The sequence below is a fragment of the Canis aureus genome, chromosome 24 (genome assembly GCF_053574225.1).
Source record: "Canis aureus isolate CA01 chromosome 24, VMU_Caureus_v.1.0, whole genome shotgun sequence".
NCBI classification, from domain to species: Eukaryota; Metazoa; Chordata; class Mammalia; order Carnivora; family Canidae; genus Canis; species Canis aureus.
In genome coordinates this window covers 45691704-45697703 of record NC_135634.1, presented here as the reverse complement: position 1 = coordinate 45697703, position 6000 = coordinate 45691704, and positions in this window count along the sequence as shown.

The following is a 6000-nucleotide window of genomic DNA, read 5'->3' as shown; positions in this document are numbered from 1 at the left end:
AACCACATGGACACCGCAAGCACCCCTTCCTGGCTCTCGGCCCCCAGAGTCAGATTTGCCGAACTCTGGAGCCAGCAACTCTTGGGCTCTGAGCCAAGACACAGGCCAGCACCGGTCAGCCTGCGGAGGCCACCCGGCTGCCGCTGACACGTGCTGGGGAGGCCACCTTCTGCCTCTGTGGTGGCCCCGCGTACTCCCCGACCCTCCCTTGGCTGAAGTCTGCTCCTGCATTCATTTCCCAAGTGCATTTTCTGCCAACAGCCACTGGCTTTCCATGGCGATTACATGTCAACTCCTCCAGCCTCTTGCTCTGTTCCTCTTCCTCTTTGCCTCCACAGCCAGCAGTTCTCCTAACTAAGGCATCAAAGCAAAAAGCAAAACCATGCTGTTGGTTCCAGCTCCATTCCCATCAGGATCTTCTGCCCACTGTCATCTTGTGACCTTTCCCCTGCGTGGCCGTTCCTGGGTGTCAGGGAGGCCCTGGATCTGCCTACTGCATCCCTGCCTGCCGATGGGCCTCCCAAGGTGTGTGAACGTAGCCTCTGAATTGTCCCCCACGCTGACACTGCCTTCCCCCACGGCATCACCTCTCCCCGGGGCTGGGCCGGCCTCCAGGCTGCTGGAAGCCTGGTCTTTTTCTGGCCCTCCTGCGGAGTATGGTCCCTCCTCTTGGCGCTGGCCCCCCTCAGTAGGCACAACATTCCCTGCTCTTGGCTCAGAGTGGGAAACATCAGGACTGGCACCTCTCCTATCCCTTCATTAGATCATCACCTCCTGACCTCGAGGATGCAACATCCGGCCCACGGTGCTGACCCATTGGTCAGCTCAGCTGCTGCAACAAAACAGCACAGACTCGAGGGCTTCAACAATAGACGTTTTCTCACAGCTCTGCAGGCTGGAAGCCCAAGACCAGGGTGTCAGGGTGGTCGAGTTCTACTGAGGATCTGGCTTGCAGATGGCTGCCTTCTTGCTGGCTCCCTACATGGCTTTCCTTCTTACGCATACACAGCAGCAGAAGGGGGAGTGAGGGGGAGAGCGATTTCTCTCTTCCTTTTAAAACTTTTTAATAAACATTTTATTTATTTATTTGACAGAGAGAGCACAAGCAGGGGGAACAGCAGACAGAGGGAGAGGCAGAGGGAGAAACAGGCTCCCCATTGAGCAGGGAGCCCGATGCGGAGCTCAATCCCAGGACCCTGGGATTGTGACCTGAGTCAAAGGCAGATGTTCAACTGACTGAGCCATCCAGGCACCTCTCTTCTTCTTATAAGACTACCAACCCTATAGGATTAGGATCCCATCCTTATGAACTCAGCAACTTAATTACCTCCTAAAAACCCTATCTCTAAATATAGTTACACTGGGGGGTTCGGGCTTCAATACGTGACCTTGGAGGGGAAATGATGTGGTCCACAGCAGTACTGACTAAATATTTGCTGAATTATAACAGAAGCTAATATCTATCAGCTACTAAGTGTGAGACACTGTGCTAAGCTCTTGGCATGAACTGCCTCACAATACCCCATAAGGATGTTTTATTATTATCTCCATTTTACTGGCAAAGAGATCAAGAACCAGAAATATTAAATAAATAATTCATCTTCATGTTAGTGGCAGATCTGAGATTCTAGCTCATGTCTGCTTGACCTCATAATTGCTATGAGACCTGAATTCCATGCTGGACTCTGGAATTCTAAGGCCAGCGCCTTTGCCCATTCATCTAAATACTCCCCTGCATTGTCTCTGGAAGCCTCCTGGGCCCCCATTGTTGGAAGAGGCACAGATAAAGGAGTAGCTGAGTTCCAGGCATGGGTGCTGGTCCCCTGCCCACAAGAGTTGCAGAATTCAAAGAGGTTCCTGGTGGAACAGAGCATGGTTCTCATCCTCCCTTCCCCACCGCCACACTCACAGCCCCCATCGCCGGCCACTGTCCACCCTTGACACCTCTCCCCCCCTCCTCCCACCATCCCTCCATGAAAGCCTCCAGCCATGCTCCTCCCTCGATGGGGTGCTGACCTTCACCAGAGAAGCCCCCTACCAGGCAGCTTAGGCTGGACAAGCCCACAGCTCCCAACCTGCATGGCGGCTGGGCTCTTGTGGATATGCCCTCTGTCTTGTTGCCCTGGCTGCCATATCAGAGCCTGCATTTTCCCGTTGGCCTTCCTCACCTCCCCATGCTCCACAGACCTCACCCAGAAGCCAGAAGCCATCAAAAAATAAACCCCTTACTTTTCTGCAGTGGACTGGTCTCCCAGGCCACCTTCAAATGCATCTACATTGGCCTCCATGCCCACTGTTCTGGGTTCCCGCATCACCTTGCTGGGACAGCTGCTGAAGCCACCCTGACCCCCTTGGATTTTCTCCCTCTCCATCCCCCTACCCCTCACAAGGAAACTTAAGAATTTTCCTTCTTAAAAAAAAAAAATCAGCAACACCCCTCCCTGCCTTCGCTGTGCATGTTAAAGACCCCACCTTAGGCCAATTAAAAGGAAATCTCTCAGGGTGCCTGGGTGGCTCAGTGGGTTAAACCTCTGACTGTTGATGTCAGCTCAGGTCATGATCTCAGGGTCCCGGGATGGAGCTCTGCATTGGGCTCCACACTCAGTGCGGAGTCTGCTTGGGATTCTCTCTCTCCCTCTCCATCTGCCCTTACCCCTGCTGGCGCTATCTCTAGATAAATAGTAAATAAATAATACTTTAAAAAAAAGGGAGTCTCTTAGGAGGGCCTGGACACCTGCCGGCCAGTCCAACAACTCCCTTCTCCCAGCATTCTTGCTGTGATGTGACACCTTTCTGGAATTCTGACTGCATCCCAAGTTCTCGGCTTTCCTCCCTCCCACCCTGTCTCATCTCACCCTCTGATATATGGCCCCTTCCCCCACCTTTGTTCCTGGCCTTCTCTTTTGTCTATCTCATGCTGTCCCAGGGCACTTCCCCACTATGGCTTCCAAATCTGCCTTCCTAGCCCTTACCTCTTTCCTGTGCCCCCTCCACACTTCCTGTTGCCCGGGTGGTTATCCTATGGACACTTGAGCCCTGCCTCACCTGAGTTTTCCAGTTTTACACCGAAGGCCTGTTCTTCCACATGGTTACCTATCTGGACCACTGTTACCCAACCAACCACCCAGTCTCCCAAGCCAGAATCCAGGTGACATCTTCATCCCCATGCCCTCCCACCACCCACATTTGATGAATCACCCAGCTATAGAACCCTCCGGAATCTACTTCCTTCGATGCAGCCTCTCTGGTTCCAGCTTCATTCACCCTTGTGAATGAAGGACTTTTGAAAGGGACTGTCCCTTCAGTCCCACCACTGCCCTCAACCCCCCCTCCCCACTCTGTCCTCCAAATTTCTACCAAGCTCTCTTTCTGAAACACAAAACTGATTCAGCCTCTCATTCAGGTCAGATTCCCTGATGCCTTCCTTTTATCATAGGATGAAAGGCAAGCTCCCCAGCAGGTTATACTAAGCCATTTAAGACGGGTGAGGGATGCCTGGGTGGCTCAATGGTTGAGTGTCTGCCTTTGGCTCAGGTTGTGATCCCGGAGTTCTGGGATCAAGTCCTGCATCAGGGGACTCCCTGCAGGGAGCCTGCTCCTCCCTCTGCCTATGTCTCTGCCTCTCTCTCTTTGTCTCTCATGAATAAATAAATAAAATCTTTAAAAAATATATGAATTAAATACTGTTATTGTAACTTGACTCTTTATATATATATCCTTGTAGTAGGGAACATGGCCTCCTTCCTCCCTGGCTTGCACTCTGGGTTGGGACTTCTTGCCCTGTGTTGACATTTGTTCTTGCTTAAACTCCTCCCCAGTCCTCATTCTCCTTTGGCCAGGCAGGAAAAGGGCAGACTCAGGAACCTGACCTCCTGGCTTGGCCACTCAGCAGCTAGATCATAGCACTAAGACTATAGTTAAGTGGCTTCATCTCTCTGCCTCAGTTTCTTCCTCTGTAAAATGAGGATGGTAATAGTAACCTGCCTCACAGGATGGTGGTGAGGACTATGAGTGAACACCCACGAAGGGCTTAGAATAATGCCTGGCACACAGTCAGGCCCCAAGAGACATTTGCTTTCCTTTATGCCATCAGCTCGGTGCCTAACACATAATGAGCACCCAATAAATGTTTCCTGGATGGATTAAAGAAGTATAAGTAGTTAGCACATGGGAGGTTTGGTTCTCACTGGAAACCAAGTGGCCCTGGTGTTCCAAAACCACACTCTCATTGAAAGATCTAGAAAGAAGAAATGTGCTATTCCTGGGGAAATAACACTATTTGGGTAACAAGACTGAACACCCGCTGACCCAGAGCCTCTGTGGGCAGAAAGGAGGGCCTGTGTGCTCAACCAGGGACCCTTTGGGGCTGAAGAAAAAGGAAAGGAACTGACAGTGGTCAGGATCCCACTTGCTTTTGCTGGGACCCTTAAGCTTCTGGTCCAGGGTGGTGGGAGGGAGGTGAGGAGGCATCCAGGAGCCAAGTTACCCCACCTCCGCAGGCTTCTAGTCTACCCTCATCAGATGAACAAAGACCAGAGAATATTCAGGGAGGGCCCTTCTGACCTCTGTGATTTTAGAATTTTCTGTATGTGTGCTTACCGCTGATCTTTAACATAGATTATAAACCACATAAGGGGGATCCCAGGGTGGCGCAGCGGTTTGGCGCCTGCCTTTGGCCCAGGGCACGATCCCGGAGACCCGGGATCGAATCCCACATCGGGCTCCTGGTGCATGGAGCCTGCTTCTCCCTCTGCCTGTGTCTCTGCCTCTCTCTCTCCCTGTAACTATCATAAATAAATAAAAATTAAAAAATATTAAAAAAAATAAACCACATAAGGGAGAGAGCAGGAACCATGGCTTATAAATTAAGGTATGAACGCATAACTTAATCCATTTTCCTAGGAGCTCAGGTGTTTAAAAATATAAAAGAAGAACGCCATTTTAATTAATAATGTAGAGTTGTACTTTATATTTGCAAACAACACATTTCAAGAGATTTCAAATGTTCACCTTTGACTCCATAATTCCTTTTAAAGGATTCAGTTTGCAAAATAATCACAGATGAGGACCAAGATTTACTCACAAAGATGTTCATCTCAGTGTTTGTATAACAGCAAAAAAAAAAAAAAAAAAGGAAAGCAACTTCAATTTTCAATAATCCAGGAATGATTACATAATTCATGGTATGTTTCTTTGACATATTATCTTTTGCAAGAATATAACATGGAGGAGAGGCTTCAGATGTAATGTCAAGTGGGGAGAAGAAGCATCATCCCACATTGATTCTGCAGCATGATCTCAGCAAATTTCACAGAGAAAAAAACATAAGAAAATATGCCTCTGCTTAGTGGGATTACGGGTGGGTTCTTTTTTTTTTTAAGATTTTATTTATTTATTTGAGAGACAGAGAATGAGCGAGAGAGAGCACGAGGGGTTTTTCTTTCCTTTTTTTTTTTTTTTTAAGATTTTATTTATTTGAGAAAGAGAATGAACCAGGGGGAAGGGCAGAGGCAGAGGGAGAAGCAGGCTCCCTGCTGAGCAGGAGGCCTGATGCGGGGCTCAATGTGAGGCTCAAAGTGGGGTTCGATCCCAGGACTCCAGGATCATGACCTGAGCCGAAGGCAGACGCTTAACCGACTGAGTCACCCAGGCGCCCCTACGGGTGGTTTTTTCCTACTTCCTTGTACTTCCAAATGTTCAGCATCTATTCCGTTAAAACCCTCTCCTAAAAACAGTACAAAAATGGAATTTGAAAAAGAAACACCTTGCCAAAAGTACAGTCAGCTTTCTCACCTTTTGAGCAGTGTGATTAAAGTAACACATTTAAATCCTGGATTCCTTCCTTTCTTCTTCACGGGATGGGGATTTGTGCGGGCGGCAGTGTGGTCCCGGCGCTGAAACCTCACAACGCAGAGCAGGGGCGTGGAGCACTGAGCTCTCCTGCCTCCTCTCCCTTCCCCAGGCCTTGCTGACTTCTTAGAACAGCCCAGCTGGCGAGCC